This window comes from Sciurus vulgaris (assembly GCF_902686455.1).
Source record: "Sciurus vulgaris genome assembly, chromosome: 9".
Lineage (NCBI taxonomy): Eukaryota > Metazoa > Chordata > Mammalia > Rodentia > Sciuridae > Sciurus > Sciurus vulgaris.
Window position 1 is genome coordinate 52,248,510 of NC_136469.1, and position 23,674 is coordinate 52,272,183.

The following is a 23,674-nucleotide window of genomic DNA, read 5'->3' on the forward strand; positions in this document are numbered from 1 at the left end:
AAAACTAGTCAGAGGGATAAAGAAGGACATTTCATACTGCTTAAGGGAAGCATAAATCAGCAAGACATAACAATCATAAATATCTATGCCCCAAACAGTGGCTCATCCATGTACCTCAAACAAATCCTTCTCAATTCCAGAAATCAAATAGACCACAAAACAATAATACTAAGTGATTTTAACACACCTCTCTCACCACTGGACAGATCTTTCAAACAAAAATTGAACAAGAAACCACAGATCTCAAAAACACAATCAATAATTTAGACTTAACGGACATTTATAGAATAAACCATCCAACAAAGAGCGAATACACTTTCTTCTCAGCAGCACATGGATCCTTCTCTAAAATAGACCATATTCTATGCCACAAAGCTAATGTTGGTAAGTACAAGAAGATACAGATAGTACCTTGTATTCTATCAGATCATAATGGATTGAAATTAGAAATAAATGACAGAGTAAAAACCAGAAACTACTCCAACACCTGGAGATTAAATAATATGCTATTGTATGATGAATATATAACAGAAGATATCAGAAAGGAAATTTAAAATTCTTAGAGGTAAATGAGAACACAGAAACATATCAAAATCTCTGGGATACTATGACAGCAGTTCTTACAGGAAAATTTATTTCATGGAGTGGATTGAATAAAAGAAGAAAAAATCAACAAATTAATGACCTAACACTACGGCTCAAAGCCCTAGAAAAAGAAAAACAGAGCAACACCAAAAGTAGTAGAAGACAGGAAATAGTTAAAATCAGAGCTGAAATCAATGAAATTGAAACAAAAGAAAAAATACAAAAAATTGACAAAATAAATAGTTGGTTCTTTGAATAAATAAACATAATTGATAAACCTTTAGTCACACTAACAAACAGAAGACGAGAGAAAACCTAAATTACTAAAATTTGGAATGAACAAGGAAATATCACAATAGACATGAGTGAAATACAAAACATTATTAGAAGCTATTTTGAAAATCTATACTCCAACAAAATAGAAAATCTTGAAGACATCAACAGGTTTCTAGAGACATATGAATTGCCTAAACTGAATGAGGAGAACATACACAATTTAAATAGACCAATTTCAAGTAATGAAATAGAAAGTCATCAAAAGCCTACCAAGAAAGAGAAGTCCAGGACCAGATGGGTTCTCAGCGGAGTTCTACAAAACCTTTAATGAAGAGTTCATTCCAATACTTCTCAAAGTATTCCATGAAATAGAAGACGAGGGAACCCTCCCAAACTCATTCTATGAAGCCAATATCACACTGATACCTAAACCAGACAGAGACACATCGAGGAAAGAAAATTTCAGACCAATATCTTTAATGAACTTTGATGCAAAAATTCTCAACAAAATTTTAGCAAATCGCATACAAAAACATATTAAAAACATAGTGCACCATGGTCAAGTGGGTTTCATCCCAGAGATGCAAGGTTGGTTCAACATCAGGAAATCAATAAATGTAATTCACCATATCAATAGACTTACAGTCAAGAATCACATGATTATTTTGAAAGATGCAGAAAAAGCATTTGATCAAATACAGCATCCCTTCATGCTCAAAACACTAGAAAAAATAGGGATAGTGGGAACATTCCTTAACATTGTAAAGGCCATCTACACTAAGCCCATGGCCAATATCCTTCTAAATGGTGAAAAACTGAAAGCATTCCCCCTAAAAATTGGAACAAGGCAGGGATGCCCCCTTTCACCAGTTCTATTCAACATTGTCCTTGAAACTCTAGCCAGAGAAATTAGACCAAAGAAATTAAAGGATACGAATAGGAAAAGAAGAATTCAAACTATCCCTATTTGCTGATGATATGATTATATACTCAGAGGAACCAGGAAATTCCACCAGAAAACTTTTAGAACTCATAAGTGAATCCAGTAAAGTAGCAGGATATAAGATCAATGCTCATAAATCTAATGCATTTTTATACATAAGTGATGAATCTTTGGAAAGAATAATCAGGAAAACTACCCCATTCACAATAGCTTCAAAAAAATAAATACTTGGGAATCAATCTCACAAAAGAGGTGAAAGACCTCTACAATGAGAACTACAGTACACTAAAGAAAGAAATTAAAGAAAACCTTAGAAGATGGAAAGACCTCCCATGTTCCTGGATAGGCAGAATTAATATTGTCAAAATGGCCATACTACCAAAAGTGCTATACAGATTCAATGCAATTCCAATTAAAATCCCAATGACGTACCTTACAGAAATAGAGCAAGCAATCTTCATATTCATCTAGAAGAATAAGAAACCCTGAATAGCTAAAGTAATCCTTCACAGGAAAAATGAAGCTGGGGGTATCCCAAAACCAGAACTTCAATTATACTACAAAGCAATAGTAACAAAATCAGCATGGTATTGGTGCCAAAATAGACAGGTAGATCAATGGTACAGAACAGAGGACACAGACTCAAACCCAAATAAATACAATTTTCTCATACTAGACAATGGTGCCAAAAATATGCAATGGAGAAAAGATAGCCTCTTCAACAAATGGTGCTAGGAAAATTGGAAATCCACATGCAACAGAATGAAACTAAACCCATATCTCTCACCATGCAGGAAACTAAACTCAAAATGGATTAAGGACCTCGGAATCAGACCAGAGACCCTGCAGATTATAGAAGAAAAAATAGGTCCAGATCTTCAACATGTCAGCTTAGGACCAGACTTCCTCAACAGGACTCCCATAGCACAAGACATAAAAGCAAGAATCAATAACTGGGATAGATTTAAACTAAAAAGCTTTCTCTCAGCAAAGGAAACTATCAGCAATGCTAAGAGAGAGCCTACAGAATGGGAGAAAATCTTTGCCAATCATACTTCAGATAGAGCACTAATCTCCAGAATCTATAAAGAACTCAAAAAACTCTACACCAAGAATACAAATAACCCAATCAACAAATGGGCTAAGGAAATGAATAGACACTTTACAGAAGAAGATCTACAAGCAATTAACAAACATATGGAAAAATGTTCACCATCTCTAGTAATAAGAGAAATACAAATCAAAACCACCCTAAGATTCCTTCTCACCCAATTAGAATGGCGATTATCAAGAATACAAGCAACAACAGGTGTTGGCAAGGATGTGGGGAAAAAGGTACACTCATACATTGCTGTTGGGGCTGCAATTTAGTGCAGCCACTCTGGAAAGCAGTGTGGAGATTCCTTAGAAAACTTGGAATGGAACCACCATTTGACCCAGCTATCCCACTCCTTGGCCTATACCCAAAGGACTTAAAATCAGCATACTACAGAGATGCAGCCACATCAATGTTCATAGCTGCTTAATTCACTATAGCCAGATTGTGGAACCAACCTAGATGTCCTTCAATTGATGAGTGGATAAAGAAACTGTGGTATATATATACCATGGAATATTACTCAGCCACAAAGAATGATAAAATTATGGCCTTTGCAGGCAAATGGATGAAATTGGAGAATATCATGCTACATGAGATAAGCCAATCTCAAAAAACCAAAGGTTGAATGATCCCTCTGATAAGCGGATAATGACACATAATGGGTGGTGGGAGGGGTTAGGGGTTAGGGAAGGGTTAGGTTGTGTTAGGTTTAGGGTTAGGGTTAGGGAGGGGGACAAGAATGGAGGAAGGAAGGACTGTATAGAGGGAAAAGAGGGGTGGGAGGGGTGGAAGGGAAAAAATAACAGAATGAATCAAACAACATTACCATATGTAAATTTATGATTACACAAATGGTATGCCTTTACTCCATGTATAGAGACACAACATGTATCCCATTTGTTTACAATAATAAAAAGAAAGAATAAAAAAATAATCCTATTGATAGCAATAAAAGTAGATTGCCTGTTTTTAGGGAAGATTAATAACAATGTGCAAATTTTACTTCACATTTGACAATTACCTTTCAAATATTAATGACTACCAGTGAATAACAACTAGTGTAAGGATGGATGATGAATCTAATTATTATAGGTTGATCCATATATCCAAATTCCTGTGGACAAAAACAGGATGGAGCAGTTGATGTCCCAATGCGTCAGTTTTCAGCTAGCCCAAAGAAACGTATGCTCTCTCATAAGTTCCATTGTGAATCTGAGGACAGATTTAGAAATGTACAGCAACCTGAGGTGGAGAAATCTCAAAACATGGTGCTTTTTGATTAGAATCTCAGGCTGTAAAAACACATTTCCAATAGTCAAAAGTCTGTTGGGTACACTGTTACAAAACTTATTGTTTTCTGATTATGTAGCAAAAATGAAACACCTGACTTTCATGTTGTGTTTTATCCTGACCATAGAGGGTAAAGCAAGACTGAGATTGTGAGCAAATGTTAATCCTAAAGTTGACATGCCAACAAAGTGGCATGGTGTTTCATTAAAGACTCAGTGTCTAGGGAAGTCACTGGAACATAATCTATATAAAAGCAGAGTCTTTGGCGCATGGCCTTATCCAAACACCTGGGACGTGTCCAGCTCATAGTAGGTACAGGATAAATATTTGCAGTCAATAAATAACTGAGCTCAATATAACAGATACTTTTTGTAGACATAATCTAGTGAAGAATCATATGCGACATTAAGATATTTCTAAAATCATGCAATGAGGCTACTGGGTGAGTCAGAAATTTAAGATTTGTGCTAAACATCAGTGCAAATTTTTTACCTGACAGCTTGGGGAGGGAAGTCAGAGCAATGGAAGGCAGAGAGTCATGAAGAATGTACTCTGCAGGTAGTTTATATTTGGAAGAATGAAAAGCTGTTTAAAGTGGATAGAGAGAGTGAAAAGAATAAGGATAGAGGAGGCTGGGTAGTTAGTGACCAATTGATAAAGAAAACAAAAAGTACCGCACTCTCCACTGTCCTATTCCCCCACCTCGTTTCCCTTGCCCACTTACGTCTGTGCCCATGAGTTCTTTGTTCCATGAGGTTATCATGGGTTGACGATTCATTCTCACATTGTGGGCGTCCTTTCCATTCGTACTCTAAAGCTCATCTCCTATGTAAGGAGAGTGCTTCAGAGTTCTCTCTTCTCTTCCACATCATAATTTTAAGGTCCCACTGGCTTGCCGCTCCCTAAAGCCTAAAGGTATGCTTCTACATCTTACACCTTATTAAAACATTCTCTTTCCACTAGGGATCTTCCTCCAGCTCTCGCCCCTTTTCTCTTCTCCACTTCATAGCAATGATGTTGAAGAGGAGACTGTCGCGGGGTTCTTTCTTCAACTCTCACAAACCCATTCTGCTGTTTAAGAGCAACTGTATCAAATGGAATCTTATGATTACCTCTACATTTTAAAATTCATGCTTAAATCTCAGTCCTTATCTCATTTGATCAATCAGTGGCATAACACTATTGTCATTTTTGTAAAAAAAAAAAACAAAACAAAAAACTGATTTTAAAAACCATTTCTTCTTGGTTCTCTTCCCATCTCACTTGGGAGTTCTTTTTTTTTTTTTTTTGTGGGAGGGCAGTTCTTTTGTTGGCTTCTTCTAATATATTTAATCTCTAGATGTTGAAGTGCCTCAGAGCTCAGTCTTCAGATATGTCTTCATTTATATTTATTCTGGTGACTTTATACCATTTTAGGGCCCAATCTCAAATTTACGATTTTAGTCCAGTCTTCTATTATGAACTTATATATACTTGTATATTCTACTTCCAACCCACCATCTCCATTTGCACATTCTTTTATATATTTGTTGTCTCTGTTTTCTTTCAATACTATGAGCTTCATGCAGACAGAGATTTTACATTGTTCATTGCTATTCCCAATATTTGAAACAGCATGGCACAGGGTAAGCTCTCAAGTTTTATAATTATGGGATGATGATATATAATGGGGGTTGGGGGTGGGGGGTGAGAGAAGAATGGAGAAAATTTATGTAGAGGGAAATTAGAGGTGGGTATGAAAAATGGTGGAATGAGACAGGCATCATTACCCTATGTACATGTATGGTTATACAAATGGTATGACTCTACATCGTGCACAATCATAGAAATGAAAAGATGTACCCCATTTGTGTACAATGAATCAAAATGCAGTCTGTAAAAATAAAAAATAAAAAAATAATTATTTTGGTGCTCTGTCAAATGAAATATATGCATACCCTATGACCAGTATGTATTCTGAAGAACTCATGTTCGCCCTGAGATAGTGGATGGATAAAATGTAGTAACTGCCTATTTTGGATATTATACAATAGCTAGAAGCATCAGCTAAGATGGTCATATAGTTACACAGGTAAGTCTTAAAAATAATTCAACCTCATAAATATATATTCTATATGTATATAATGTTTCCATTTATGTAAATGAAAAGCACATGTACTATACATTTGGTAGGTATTCATCTAATAAGAAAGGAATACATTATACACATTACAATGGTGACTCACGGAGAGAAGGGGAAAGGGGAAAGTTATATGTTAAAAATGTGGAGTTGAATTCATGACTAGATAAATGGACAAGAGAGAAATTGTGCACGGTCCTGTGGTGACAATACTCTGAGCTGAGAAGGATGACTACCTCAACTGACTGCAGGAGAAGCACAACTATGAGGAAACAATGTTGAATAAACAGAAGAAGAGACTCTGGATTTATAGGTGGATAGGGGAGTGTTCTACTAAAAAATGTCCCACCCAGAAGGGACAGGACACTGTTTCATCCTTGAGTCCCTGTACTAAAATTCAACATCTTCAATAAAGTCCAGATTTGGTCATCTGCCGCCTTCTCAACTGTGTGATGTTTTAAGAGGAAAAATACTGGGGAAACACATGTTAAGGGAAAGCAGGACAGGATTAAGATTGAGTTGTTTACACACTGGGAAGGATGGCTTCTCCACACAAAGCCAGAGAACTGTTAAGGAAGGGAGAATGAAGCCACACAGTTGAAAAACAAAACCATTAGATGCCATATGACATCAAAAGTTCCTGGTAGATAACAGTTGGCAATGACCCTAAATGATTGTTGAATTAAATCTTTCCTGGAAATTTTAATATTATTCACTCTTGGAAAAAAAATCATCCTAAAAAAAAAATCTAGTTTTCAACTATAAATTAAATTGAAAGTTGTCCTAAATAGTCCAAAATTATGCAAATAATAATTTATATTCAGACAGCAGTGACTAGGGCTATATAAATCAGTGCATAATGAAACCATTGTCAACAAAACCAAACTAAAACAAAAACACAAGAAAAGATTCACACAGAATCAGTCTCTTTCTGTTCCCAACTCACGGCTGCTATATGGATATTCTCTCTCTGTCTGTGTCTCTCTCTCTCTTTCTCTTTCTCACACACACACACACACACACACACATACACACACACACACACACACAAGAGATTTCTTTAGGTTAATAGAATAGTTGAACTGGTAATCATATGAGATCTACAAATGAATTACCTTTATATGGGAGACATAAACCTTACAGTACACAATTTCTTTTCTTGCACAGTAGGCATCCTTGTTTGAATTTTAATGGAATGGCAACACAATTTAAATTTCAATTGCAAATGTTTTACTTAGAACTTTGGTTTTGCTTTACTTCTCTTGTTATTTCATTTTGAAACTTTTGATTTTTATGATTTTATTTTTTTTATTTATTGGCACTTTTCCTCACGCGATATGGGAAGAGAAACAAGAAGAAAAGAATTGAGGTAGAAATCATATCTTTAAACTCCTAAAAAATTTTTTTAGGCAAATAGAATCTAAGAATTTCTTCTTCCTTTTTCCATATTTTTATTGGTCATTGTAGTTGCATATACTGGCAAGATTCATTGTTACATGATGATATGCAATGTAACAATATAATTGGCCAGTAACATTCCCTGGTATTTCCTCTTTCCCTTACTTTCCATCCCCTTGTCCTTTTCCTCTATGCTGACTCCCCTTTGATTTTCATGAGATCTGTCCCTTTCCCCCTTCTTTTCCTTTTTCTTCTCTATCTTTCATATATGAGAGAAAACATACAGCTCTTGACATTTTGAGTTTAAGTTATTTTGCTTGACATAATGGTCTCAAGTTCCATCCATTTTCTTACAATAATGTAATTTTTTCCTTCTTTATGGCTAAATAAAACTCCACTGTGTTTATGTGTAAATATATACACATACACATATACATACACATACATGCATACATACACACATAATAGAGATGTGATATATGTATATAAGCAAATATATATATGTACACACAATAGAGAGGTGATATATATGTATATATATACACACACACAAAGGAGATGTGATATATATATCTCAAATGTGATATATATATCACATTTTCTTTATCCATTCATCCATTGTCAAACACCTAGACTGATTTCATACTTTGACTATTGTGAATTGTGCTGCTATAAACATAGATGTGCATGTATCACTATATCATGATGACTTTAATCCTTTAAATACCAAGGAGTGGTATAACTGGGTCATATGGTGGTTCCATTCCTAGTCTTTTGAGGAATCTCCATACTGATTTTCATAGTGGTTGTACTAATTTACATTCCCATTAAAAGTGTTAAAGTGTTCATTTTCTCCACATCTTCTTCAGCATTTATTATTGTTTGTATTCTTGATGACTGCCTTTCCAACTGGAGTGAGGTGAAATCTCAGTGTGGTTTTGATTTGCATTTCTCTAGTTACTAATGATGTTGAACATTTAAAAATATGTTTGTTGGCCATTTTTATTTCTTCTTTAGAGAAATATCTGTTTAATTCATTTGCCCATTTATTAATTGGGTTATTTTGTTTATTGGTGTTGCATTTTTTTGAGTTCTTTATATATTCCAGATGTTAATACTCTGTCAGAAGAATAGCTAGAAAAATTTTCTTCCATTCTGTAGGTTCTCTTTTCATATCCTTGATTCCTTGGCTGTGCAGAAACTTTTGATTTTATGGTATTCTATTTATTAACACTTGGCATTAATAAATCTACTGTGAAAGAAAACAGGAGAACAATCCCATTCACAGTATCCTCAAAACAAAACCATACAGCAACAATAAAAAAAAAAAACAAAAAAAACTAGGAATAAATCTAACCGTGGAGGTGAAAGACATCAACAATAAAAACTTAAGAGCACTGAAGAAAAAAATTTAAGACCCAAGATGGAAAGACTTCTCATGTTCATGGATCGACAGTATTAATACTGTTAAAATGTCCATAATCCCAGAAGTAATGTATAGATTCAGCGCAATCCCCACCAAAATATCAATGACATTCTTCACAGCACTAGGAAATCAATGCTAGAAGAATAAAAGATCCAGAATATCCAAAGCAATTCTAAGCTTAAAAACAAAAAAGGAATGATAGAGAGAGGCATCCAAATACCTGGTTTCAAATTACACTACGAAACTGCAGGGTACTAGTGTATAAACAGACCTAGAGACCAATGGTACAGAGTAGAAGACACAGAGACAGACCAACACAGATATAGTCATCTTATCCTTGAAAAAGTTGCCAAAAATATATATTGGAGAAAGAACAGTCTTTTAACAAAATGGTGCTGGGAAAAGTGGTTATCCATATATAGAAGAATGAAACTAGACTCTTATTTCTAACACTACATAAAAATCAACTCAAAATGGATCAAAGACCATTAGACCACAAACTATGCAACTCCTAAAAGAAATTGTAGGGTCGACACTCCAGCATACAGGTGCAAGCAAAAAATTTCTCAATAGGTCCCTTAAAGCTCAGGAAATAAAGCCAATAATTTATTCTTTAATATATTTATTCAATACATTCTCAGTGTCTACTCTGTGCCAAACAGTGTATTATACCTAATAGATTAAAGAAGAAGGTAAGGTTAAAAACTGCTTTTTTCTTTCTGGATAGTATATGTGTGTGTATCCACTAACATAGATAATTAACAACGTATGCATTCTAATTCAGTTCTGTTTATCCAGTTGGAAAAAAATCCATAATATCCTTTCATCTGGATATAGACATTTGAAAGATTTTTCCCCCTTCTGATTTCCATTCTTCAGGTTTTTAAAATATGAATTTTTTCCAAGCCCTATTCCTAATCACAATGTGTTGCCATTCTCTGCAGTCACTTTGGCAAAGTGAATCAAAGAAGTGTCAGCAATTCCAGGCTTTAGCCTGAACACATTGTTTGAATCTTCCAGCTGATTGTCAGAGAGGAATTCATATTGTCTGCCCACCCAGCACTGGGATGCCACTCAATGACAGTAGGTTGCCCTTGGACTTTGAAATCAAGGGACTTCAAACTCCAGCAGAGCACAACTGAACAGACTCTCAATGAGACAAACTCACCCCCAGTCCTCCATCCCCTTCATTTGTCTCCAACACAGTTCATTATTTTATATGAAATAACTGATTTCTCACACCCAGTGTCCATCCCTTGATAATCTGTCTCTGCCAAGTTAAGACAAAATACCTTCAGAGGCAGTCATTTTGCAATTTTCCATTTTAGATAATGGTGATGTATGTTTTATGGGTTTTTTTGGTGGTGAGGTTAATATCATGCAGATTTCTGTACTTTTTAATTTATTGATGGGTTTGTTCTGAGCTCAGAAAAGGCACAATTCCATCTGGCCTTAGGTTCTATATTCACCTTTTTATCCTTCCAACCTGGAAATTTGTGTGTCTCATTGAATATAGAGCTGGGCTGGATAGGTTCCTCTTTTTAAAAATAGATGCAATTCTGGGCATAGATTACTATGGGAACATTTTTTGACATTTTGCATTCCTCCCCAGTGGGCACCATAAAGTCGTGGCCGTGAAGACTGGCCAGGAACAGCTAATGAGTATCCACATTCCAGCCCAGAGCTACTGTTCTTAGCATTATTTGGCATGATCATTTTGTTTCTCTCACTGGTTGAAATAAAGTGTCCTGAAGCTATTCTAAGCATCCTTCATGGCCTAAGGTGAAAGGCAGTGGTGAGAGAAACGATTATTATTAGTTTGTTCCTCTTTTTAATAAGCCCAAAGGCTTTGGATTACCTTTAGGGATTATTTGTGCAATTTTATTATCTAAAAATTCTCCCTCAATTGTTTAAATAATATAATAAGTATTTAGTCAACCAATGACATTATGATATTAAAAAAAAACAAGCCTTAATTTAAAATCTGAACTCTGTAAGTCGAAAGGAAATATCAATCATTTAGGTCAGCAAAAGCTATGTAAGATTTATCCTTAAATTGATTTTCTTAAAATAATCTATTTTTTAGTTATCAAAGCTGTGTACCAGTATTAAGGAAGTTTTAGGGTATTTCATTATTTATCTCTTCATCCACCCATCTGTATCTAATTTGCTGTTTTCTTAGATTTTATACACACACATTTTTGTAGAATTATATGAAATATTTTATAACTGACTTCAATAAATCATTTAGCAATTTTCTATTAGGAATATATCTAGAATATCTTCTCCACTACTTTTTGTGCCTCATTCTTACCTCATCTAACATCATATGCCTAAATACATTAAAAGATAAATATTTAGGCATTGCTGTTTAAAGTATGATCCATACAGACCCATGAATATTTTTTTCAGGTTTATTGGTACAGCACAGGCTGTGTTTACTGATATGAAAATGTCAGAATATAGTATTTTTTTATTGTTTTAACAAATAAAAGTTTATAGTCAGAGCAAGTCTCCCTTCTAGGCTGAATTCTCTTCTAATGCACTGAGGAATTGGAAGAAACTTCAAGGGAAATAGAAAGGAGACTGATCACAGAAAGTGGCAGATCTAGCAGTTCTTCTTGGAGCTCTGGCCACAAGCAGAAATGCTGGGATACCCAGGAGGAGGTGGCCTAGTTCCAATGAAACTCAGTCAGAAGTTTCAGAATTATTTTTTTTTTCTCAGTCCCATGAAAGCTTTATCCCACTAAACAAATTTCTGACTCTTTCTTAACTCTGCATTTCCAAAATGTCAGTGTGCCTAGTGAACCAAATGATGAAAACCCATTTCTTCTTTTCGTCATTGTATAATTTTCAACATTTCTGTCTATTTACATTTAGAAGACCACGCTGACCAATGACTTCTCATTTCAGTCTGACTCTGTGGGCTCAGCAGTGATACATGATTTTAAAAATTTTTCCTCCTCTCTGGAGTGAATGAATAACTTGAGATCTGTTATTGGTTATTCCTGTTTGTTCGTTGTGCTTAGTCACTGAGCTTCAAAACAAGTGGTAGGTGTAGCTTTATCATAGCCTCTATAATGTCCTTGAACAGTGGTAACTCAGCACTGAGTGCATCCTTTAATAATTAAAAGGACATTAGCATAACTTGTTCCTAAGGGATGGCCCAACGCTGAGAAGGAACAAGCTGACCCAAGACTGGTGCCTAATCCTCTGAATAAATGTGCTCAGCTCTCCTGTAAAGAAAACCTCCCTTGTCCTTCTGTTCTGCTCCCTCTCATACTATCCAGGCTTTATACCGTGACAACCCATTCATTTTCTAATTCTGTAAAAGATAGAACATCCCCTTTGGGCTACTTAATCTGCTCATATCAGGAATGTCAGTTATTTGTGTCAGCCTCACTAAAATCACCTCAGTCTTGCATCTCTAGTCACCTATTTTTTCATCAGATTACAATAATTTCAAGAATAATTTTTCTAATTCCAAAACCACCTTTTCCCCCAAATTTTCCCATTTTGAAGACTTATTTCCTATTCCTTTGTTATAAATATATGGCTGTTTCAAGACTTGTTTACCCCAAGTCTCTTCCAGATTCTTTCTTATTATATAGATTTATTTATTAACATAAAATACAGGAATGATAACCCAAACAAAGTAGAAATAGAAATTAAATATAACAAAATATTTCCATTCTAATTTTTAAATTTTGTTCCTTGGTAGATTGTGAGCTTCTTGAGGGCAAAGACTTAGTCCACTTATTTCCTTAACATTTACACAATAGTTATTGAAAGATCATCACCTTTATGTTTTCATCTTTTAATATTCAATGGTTAATACACATTAAAATAATCCTATAGTCTTCAGATTAACTTAGCAGAGGCTCTTATTTTTAATAATAAAGAGATTTTTCAATGTTCTTTCTACAAGGAAAACAAGTATCCACATGCTTCTCTACTGACATATCTGCCTCCATCACATGTACTGCTTTTGCATAGACGTTTTGGGCATTCTTGTACTCTCAGAGTCCTCTGGTACCCCTCTGTGGTCTCTCTATGGTTATCAATTTAAAAGTTACTGCCCTTTGTTGTTTTGTAGATAATGTTTTATTAATATTTGTGTAACCATGTTAAAGAATGGTGATAGGAAAGAAATAAGAAAAATAGAAGAATAATGGTGGACAGAAAGGAATGGTAGGGTGAAATAGTGGATGCTAGAGGATGAGGGGTAAGAGATGGCAGGAGCAGAAGGTATCATGAAGCAGGTAAGAAATATTAATAATTCTCTAGGATAAGAAAGGTTCCAGATTTAGGCTAAGATCTGGACAGGGCTTTTGACTGAGAAGGGGACTGTGGTACGAAGTAAGGTAATAGCACCCTCCATAGATTGGCTCAGTCTTCCCAGACTGATGTGAGACCAGAGATTAATTCCTAGTGATGTTATAATTGATTACTTTTCATTTTTGGATTATTAGATCCATGATCTATCAGTGAAAAGTACTAGGAAATATGGGAAAAATATTGTTCTGTCATCTGGGAGGATGACAGAACATTGATTCATGTTAAGATGTAGGCATTTGGAGAGGAAAACAGAGGTGTCTATTTCCAAGAAGATTAAGTAGCATCTGCATTCCATCATTTCAGGTCTAATCAGAGTTAGGAAGAGGTTTGAGATGTACTAACCATGGACCTAGTTTTATATCATTACAGTAATGATAGTAATTATGAATGCATATTGGGTATTGCATAAGTCAAAAGCTAAACTTGGGTGCCTCACATGGATTATTTCATTGAATTCTCCCAATAATTCCAGAAGGTAACAACAATTATTTTTTCTCATTATATGAATGGAAAAGCAGGGATTAAAGAGGTGGAATAACTTGCCCAAGGTCACAGAGCCAGGAAGTTGCCTGGCTGGAATTTCAACCCACTTGTCTGGCGTCAGATCTAGATTTTAACCACAACTTTAATCTGAAGAGCAGACCTGAGACAAGTCAGTTTAGCAGGGGCTGCTAGAGGTAGATGGAAGACAGATATACCTAGCCCAAGTACCCACTATCTGAGGAGGGGTTAGCCATATATTTGATTTCTTCTTCTCAAATTTTGAACAGCTGTGAAGTGTTTGGAATACTGAGTCCAGTATCAGTACATATAAATAACCCTAACTTGATCCCCTTTGATTTTATTTTTGGATGCCATAGCTTTGTTCTTTCTTTATTTCAGCTAAGCCTCTACTGCATGTTCCCTGAACAGCAGAATGATCCATTTCAGGAGCATATTTTATGTGCTGCTGACACCAGCTGCTCCATGGAGACCATCAGGCTCCTGCCAGAGTGTAATTGGCACCCAGGAGCAGGCAGGCTCCAAAGCACCTAAAAGCAAATGTGTTTCACAATAAGTCTTTATCTCAGCATGAAAAAAAGCAATAAATTTTGATGAGTCTGAACAGCTATTCTCCAAACACACACACACACACACAAATTTATTATGCTAAGGTATAGCTTATTGCCAAAAAGGAAGACTATAGGGCTGCCTCTTTCATAGCCTCTATGTAATCTGGTTCTTCATGTTGACTATTTAAAGCTCTTTAAGACCCAGTGCTGGGTGATTTAAGATATTCAGTTGACATTCATTCACTCACAACAGTTCCTGAATACTGATTAGATATCAGGCAATATCTTAGAAAGAAAAGCAGTAAACAAAGGCCAATTCCTACTTTTGTGGAGTTTACATTGTGGATATAAATATGTTTGAAAGAAGTGAAGAAGGTAGAGGGGAAACAGATCCATCATTTACCTTTTTGAAGGTTCCAGAAATTCTCATGTTAGGAAATTTTATTTTTATGTCAATTGATTGAGAAGAAAATATGTGACAATAATTTCTGTGGATTCAGACTGTTTCCTTTATGTTTATCTGACATTATTGTAAGTCTATGCATCAGAAATCATGACAAAAATATGTGTGAGACATATAATTGATTTTATCTAAAGAAAGTACTGATTTCTACATGTTGGTATAACTCGTTATAATTTAACAACTTGCCATGGATCCAACAAACACAAGTTGGATGACTAAACTAAATGATCTCTGAAGTGTGTTTCATTCCATTACAGATGAAGTGCTGTCTTGTGGGAACTTACGGATATTCCCTGGTAGGAAATATTTCTAAAAACACAGAAAATCTCTTGGCTCATCTTTTCTATATCAGAATATTTTTTAGAAAATTTAGCATATTTCCTTTAATTATAAAAATATCAGGGTGTGATATTATTCCTGAAGTTTACTTTGTTTTCTATGTTAGACAATTCTTTCCAAAATAGTTTCATAAAATAGGTCATTAATTCTTTTATCCTCATTTAAACATAAAGCAGTTGGAACACTTTTGTTTTGTAATTAGACCTCACTATGCCTAAAAATGCATTGCTTATGTTCGATACATTCTTATTTAAAGTTTTATGTTAAAATACCTTAAAAGTAGAAAAACTATTTAACTTCCTTACATTATTTTTATTGTAGTTGTAAAATTTTTGAGGAAAATCACAACAATGTTCAGAAAATTTCCTTTAAAAAATCACAATAAAATACCAGGTATCATCTGACTCTTTGTATCATGTTTGATAAATTATTAGACCCTCTGTAAATTTATCCAGATGGACTATTTCTGTGGTGTTTCAGTGATGATTGAACTTCCAATTTCAGTCTCAAAAAAAGCCATAATTCAATGGATCTCTCTAGTTTTTATCCCATGCAACAGAAAAACATTGGCATGATATTGTGAATTCATTGGATATAGACAAGTTTTCACTTAAAATATTTTCATCTTTCAGAGAATTCACTTTTATAGGAAAGATCTGAGATGGAGTCTAGGATTATTTGGGATGAAAAGATGTTTCCATAAAACATGATATTACCATCTTGGCCTTTTAAATGTACTTGAGGTGGTTCTCAATCAGATATTTTGATCTAATTTGATTATACACTTAAACCCTAATTATCCTATTTATCACTGGTTTCAATTCCTTGTTTGACAATGAGAGCAAGGAAAGGAAGAGAATGTGGAGACTGTCCTTTACTATCAGTAACTGAATCTGAAAATATCAGGTCCCACAAGAAGTAAGGGAAAATCCAGGATCACCCATTGACTATCTTCACCAGGTACAGAGCTCTATTTTAGGGGATACAAATGAACTGAAAAATGAGTTCCTTTCTTAAGAAGTTTGCTATGATATTGTATTTATATGATAGCTGAAATAACAAAAAAGAGAAAAATGCCAAATGATAATAACTAACAGAAAAATGCCAAATGCTAATTATATGTTTACTATATTCCTAGATCTATTTTTGGCTATTATTATCAAAAACAAAATACTTATTGAGAGCTAAATGAGTGATAAAAAAAGGGAAAGAGAATCTATTAATTCTTGTATCAGTGAAACAAAGTAAGATACAGTAAAGGAAATATAATCTTATAGGCAATTAAAGAGCAAATACATATTATCTACAAATGAATGGCAGAGAAGGTGCAGACATGTCAGCAATGCAATAGAAACCAGAACATAGTGGATGGTATATGTTTAAAAACTGCTGCAATAAAATATTCTTAACAATTTCTATGCTGAATAAAGCTATCATTCAAAGAAAAGAGACAAAAATTGAAAGAATATATTATCCTCAGAATCTTGCTGAAAGAACATAGGCAATTTGTATTTTCACCAAACTGGAATCTAAGCTTATGAGAAAGGATTGAAGCAAGTTTTATTAGTAAGCAAAGGCACTGAAAGATGTATGGGTGATTTTTTTTCTCTTTTTAACTTTGGGTTAAACAAGCATCAACAGAGTATGACGTAATGCCATGGTGGTGGTATCATGATGTAATAATAATAATAATGCATGATTCTGGTGCTCAGAATCAAGGTCTCATGTGAATACCAGACAACAATAAACTGTTTATAAAGAAAGTAAAATATTTTAAGATATCTTTATTAATTAGGAAGGAAAAATAATTTGGGAATACAGTCAGCAAAATCCATATTCTTTGATGCTAGATAAGATCCCTAAACTCAACACTGCCTGTGTTCATCACTTGCTAGCTGTAGTGTTGGACAGTTTGTTTGAACTCTTTGTTCCTCAGTTTCTCCACATGAAGAATGAAGCTTCTGATAAGATTACCTATGTTGTTGTGTTATGAGTTTAATGCTTACTGGGGATTTAAGCCAGTGTCCAACACTGAGAGTATTATTATATTTTATTATTTTAAATATGTATTTTAAATGCATGAAATATTTCCTAAAATAAAAATAAATAGACAAATAGAGTTTCCATTAGGATGAGTTATCCTGGATCTTACAGTCATTGTAGATTCTTGAATGAAGTGTGATAAGAAGGCACTTGGGAACATTAGGGGAAAAAACAACAACCAAACAACCTTATGTTTCTTGATTTTAATAGCAGAATCAACTAGATATTTTCTTTTTACTCTCAGATTTTACAGTGTTATACTTGTTTTATCTTCCTTTTGTCAGTTAGACAATGATAATGGAACTGTAAAAAATAAATTTGATGCCAATATGTATTTTTCAGTTCAAGGAAGTACACATAGAGAAGTATTAAAAGGCAAAGTAACACAAATCACAGATTTTATGTGTGTGTGACCCACACAAACAAGTACTTTTTTTCTTTTTTTTTCGTACAGCACATTTTCTTAAATCTGTTTTATATTCGATAAAACAGTATCTATATTACAGGACAGCATCACAATGAGTTGATTTATGTTGACATCATGCTGTAACCAACTTCTTTGCAATGAATCACCATGCTTTTCTTCTCCAACCATATTATATTCACTGTAGTTATTGGTCTTGGAAATAAGAAGGTTCACTCCTAGGGTATGGATTACATCACTCTAAATATAAACTTGAATATTTTTTGTATTTTACATTGTATTCTGTCAGAAAATCGAGACAAAAGGAGGTACAGATGGATAGCTGTCCTGAGCTAGAGGTTATTTCAGTTAGGAAGCCCACTTTAGAAATAAAGTTTTCTTGATTGGACCTAAACCAGGGACCTTTCTCATCTAACGCCATGGAAAAATCACACATGCTCATCCTGCTTTCCTTTCTCTCCTGTCTGTGCTTTTCTGTGAGCCAGCTGCGATTCTGCTGGGTGCTGGTAATGTTTGCCCTCTAAAGTAACTTTTAGCCATTTAGCAGTGTTCAATGTACTGGGTTCAGCTGTGGTTATTTCAATGCTGTCTTCAGGGCAGTCTCTAAAACTGCCTGCCAATTCAGTCCTGAAGACGGAGTCCCCGTGGATCGCTCATCCAAGGTCTCTTCTGTGTGCCCTTGGCACAGCTGTGCAGCCCTGGCTCTGGTTCTGAAGGGTACTTCATGCCGAATAAAATAATTCCATCGGGCTCTTTGATCTGATCCCATTTGGTCAGCTGGGAAAGTGAGCTCGCTCTCTGCCCTCCTCCGCAGCTCCAGGTTGGCTGCTGGCCCTCTGATGTGGTCTCTGCTTCTCATGCCACGGGGTTCTAGCTCTCCCCAGCTGCTGGCACTGGCGTGGGCCCCCATTCTGGCGCAGTCGTTGATCTCCCTTGGGCCTCACCACGCTGGCTTTTGTTTGTCTGCACTGTTGATCAGTTTTCCCCTCACGCTCTGTGAACTCCCGAATCCCCCTGCAAGTCTGAGCTGTAAACACATTTCAACTGCTGCCCCCACATGAGGTACCAATTCCACTGGGAGGAAGCGGCAGGAATAGGTTCCCGGATAGAAAGCTGAGGCCAACGTTTACTCATCTCTGAGCCACATTAGCCGAAGAACAGGACACACCCTCCGAGGTTTGGATTCTGACTTGAAGTTTGAAGGGGGTGAGGAGATTCATTTTAGTATGTGTGCTTAGAGTTAATATGAGCTTTCATCTTTCGTTTGGAAGGAATTGTTCGGAATTGTTGATAAAGAGTTGCTGAAAGCCCCCCATAAACAAGTGGAAGTTAAATCCCATTGCTACAAGTCTACTAAAACAGAAAAAAAGAAATTAGTAAAGCACCAGAGTATGAAAATCCTTTCCCCAGTCCCCTCCTAAAAAAGCAATGCCTCTTGTTTCTCACCTCAGTAGGAGATCTTGTAGTGCAAATTCATTTGTCTGAGACTGATACACTCCACTGCAGCATGGGACCACATGTGACATATGGTCTTCTGACAGTATTAAAATAGCTAGTAAACCAAAGGCATCTTTGTCCTGGCTATACCGGCAAGCAGAATGTCTGAGGGATTGGAGGTAAAGAAATGCCAAGGAATGAACTTGGAAATGAAGGCCTCAAAAGAGGAACAATCTTCTCATTCTGCTTGTTTTCTCACCAGACTGACTCTTCTCACTAGACACAGAGAGAGGGAGAGAGAAAATACATATATATGGAGAAAAAATACGTATGTATTTTTAATGAACCTGAGTAAACAATCATGAGTAACTGCCAGTAATTAGCTTTTCAAAATCAGAAGGAGGAGATTGGGAAGGTATGCTAATGGGTAATAAAATTTTATTTTCTTAAAAAATAGGAATGCTACTAAAACCCACTTCACTCAAAGAAGGAACTCAAAATTGTAGAATTGCTAAAAGAGAACAATAATGAAAACAGGAAAACAGAATATGTGGGAATATAATTCAGTTATCAAAGAAAAATTTATGGCATTCAATATCTATGTCAATAAAAATGAAAAAATGAGCTAAACACGCAACTCAAAAATGTAGAAAAATAACAATGAAGCAAATAAAAAGAAAGCATAAAAAAGATTATGTAGATTAAAAACAGAAATCTGTAAAACAAAAATAATCCTAAAATAATTTCAAGAAATTCAATAAAAAAATTGAAAAACTATTACTGAAGAAATTTATAAGAAATGTTCAAAACTTAGATGAGAAAAGTACACAAAACTTCTGAGAGATCCCAAAATAGAACTGAATGAATAGACATACTCCATTCTTGGACAGAAGACTCAAGATTATAAATACGTTAGATAGAGCTGGGTGCCACAAGCTTATAATCCCAATGACTCTGAGGCTGAAGCAGGAGGACTGCAAATTCAAGGCTAGTCTCAGCAACTTAGTGAGGCCCTAAGCATCTTAGTGAGACCCCATCTCAAAAAACTGAGAAGGCCTGGGGATGTGGCTTGGTGGTAAAGTGCCCTTGGGCTCAATCCCTGTTACCAAACAAAATGCAACAAAACAAAAGCCAAACAAACAAAAATTAAAATTAAAAAAAAGTTAGATTGACTTTAATTACTTATTATGTTTAACATACCTAACTTCAATAAAAAACAAAGGGGAGAAGAAAGATAAATGAAGGCAAAATACCCAAAATTAATATACCAAAATAAGAAAAACCTCATAAAACCAAACAATTTAAAAAGATTTACTTTGCTGCACTCTATGCAAATTTGAAAACAATAAAAATGTATAAAATGTTCTACTTATCATGAATGATTCTGATAAAACTATAATCTGACCATCATCCATAAAAGAAAGAAAAAGGTAATTAAAATCTCTCATAGAAAGGCACCAGATTTAGTTGATTACATAGGACAATCCTATTAAACCTGGGATCTGATGATCCCATTTCATTTGAAGTATTCAGTGGCATGTAGGAAAAGAATCCTTCCAATTTCATTTTCTGATTCTACTATAACTTTGATCACAAAAGCTGACAGTGCACCAAGGAAAGTACAGACTACCTAATGAATATCAATGTAAAAGAATTAAAATACTGGCAACCAGAAGTGCATAGAGCTTTTAAAAAATAATGCATTATTATGTAAAATGATGCTTTGAGATTAATTCCAGGAATGCAACAGTGGTGGATGGTTCAACATTAGAAAGTTCATGATATTGAAATGACATATTTATAAGACTTGACAGAAAAATTAAATGATTACTTCTAAATATGCAGAGAAGGTAAGTTATAACACATAAAATCCATTCATATTATAAGTAAAAATCCAGCAATTAATGGATGCTTATTAAAATGATCTCTTTATCTTCCTTAAAAGTCAGCATCTGGGCTTCTAACATCTTATTTAAACAGAGAATATTTTTTTCTCTGAAGTTAAAAGCCAAGTATGATTATTCATTTTCTCACTATTGTTTAGCATAATGTTATATGTAATTGCCAATACAAATACCTCAAGAGAAAATAAAAAATAGGCAAAGAACTGGAAAGAAAAATATAAAACTATACCTATGTGGAAATGATATGATTATGTGTAGGTAAATGCAAAAAGAAATAATGAAAAGCTATCACAAACAGTGAAGAATGTAGTATTATAAGTTATTTAGTATACAAAAAACAGCAGGCCTAATACACAAAAATACACACAAAAATTAAACTCTACAATGGGAATCTCATCATATCAAAATAGAAAGTAAATTCATTTGTATAAATACTATAAGACATTTTCAAAACTTAGATGAGAAAAACAATACAAAGTTCCCAAGAGACACAAAATTGAAGGAATAGAATTGGAGAAACAATACTTCATTCTTGGAGAGAAGACTTAAGATCATAAAAATGTTAGACCTTAATTACTTATGATGTTTAATGTAACTCAAATAAAAAATCAGATTTTTCTCTAATTAGATGAGTTGATATTAACATTTGTTTGAAAGAAAAATAAGAATAAATATGAAAATATTAACAAAGTAAAGGAAAGTGTGTGGGTATAATAGAGGAACAGTTAGACATACCCAAAATTACAATAAACTATAAAAGCTTTGTAATTAAGTCAGTTTGTTAATAGTATGCAAATAGATTGATCAATGGAATAAAATGAGAAGATCAGCAATTGGTCCAGCTGTACATGAATTTTAATATACCATAAAGACCACTCACATCTTAACTGATGGGACAAACTTAGAAGTTTTAATAAGCACTTTTGGAGATAACCATGTAGAAAAATGTAACATTACTTCTTTTCTTACATAACTTTACAAACAGCTAAAATCCAAAAGAATCAGAAATGAAATATAAAAACAAAATCACACAAGTACTGAAAGAAAATCTGAGTAAATTCCTCTATGCTCTAGGTATGGGAAAACTTTCCTACCTCTGTTTCAAAATCCAGAAGCATTAAAGAAAACAATCGAAAATTTTGAATGCATTGAATTTTGTTTGCATGGGAAATTATACTTTTACTAAGCATACAAACAACAATCTGGGAGATATATTTTTAACTTGTATTAGAAACAAAGAGTTAGTATTTCTACTATATAAAGAACATCTGAAAATAGAGGAGAGAAGAAACTATAGAAAAATAAGTTAAAATATAAGCATTTAAAAGAAAAAAAGATGCTTAAGTTTAGAGACAGTTTCTCTATGGAGGGGATTAGGAGAGCTCAGGAGAGTAATTGAAATATGTTAGGGTGGAGCATTCCAGGTGAAGGTCCTGAAGTGGGAGGAGGGATCCCAGGAAAGTAAAGGAGGCCTGAGAGGCAACCAGCAGAAGGAAGAGTGTTGGAGAGGTAGGAGAAAAGTGAGCAGAGACAAGATCTTGCAGGGCCCTATGGGTTTTTCTTCCTGTGCTTATGAGACTTTGTAAGTGGCAATTCTGACTGGACAAGTGATATCCTCATCGGCAGATTTTAGCTACAATAAAATTCAAGATTCTAAAAATGTCTGCTTCTAACTCCTTATTCAATTTTATGTTGCTGATATCATAATTCCTCCATTTTCTAGTGCACTTCCTAAAATTTATACTCACATTAGATAAATATTCCTATGTTTTGAAGATAGTAATGTCCTAAGGTCCAGGAAAGGGCCCTAGATTCCTGCTCCAGCCTTCTTTCAGCCATATTCCCAGTAGGGGAAAAAGGGCTGTGAGGATAAGAGTTGATGCCAACCTACAACCTCTCCTCATGTTACCTTCTGGAGTATTCTCTGAGTACCTAGGAGCCCAGCCTTCCCTGTCTAAACAACTAGAGATTGCTATCTGGGACCCTTAGGGATTTGTCCTGCTGGAGACTGGAGGAAGCCAAGAAATTAGAGGTATAGTGGTGGGAGGGCAATGGTGGACCAGTCTGAATGTACAGCCTGAGATGACTACACACAGGAATATGGGCACCTTTCAGCATGGGACAGAGCTGGGGTGGAAAGAGGGGCTGGAGTGAGAGACTATAGGGAGGATGCTAGAATTGGGACTATGTGTGCTATGTGTTGGTGGTGCTGGTGGGGATCTCCCTATTCAGCCATTCATAGATACTGAATTCTAAGGATTTTAAGCAGTCTAAATTTGAACTTGACTTTCCAGATCACTTTTGTCAAATAAGAAAGATATAATTTTATTTATAACTCATTAACTTTTAAAGCATATAGACATACGATCTGAGAATTTCTATCAGTTTGTAATGGAATTCAGTGTGCTGATAAGAGCAGTTTTTAGAATTACATTAGAAGTATTCAACTATCACTGAAAGGCAAAATTGGGCATTTTACATATGCATGCTTATTTTAGTTTTCAGCTACCATTATAACATAAAATTTTCCCATATCAC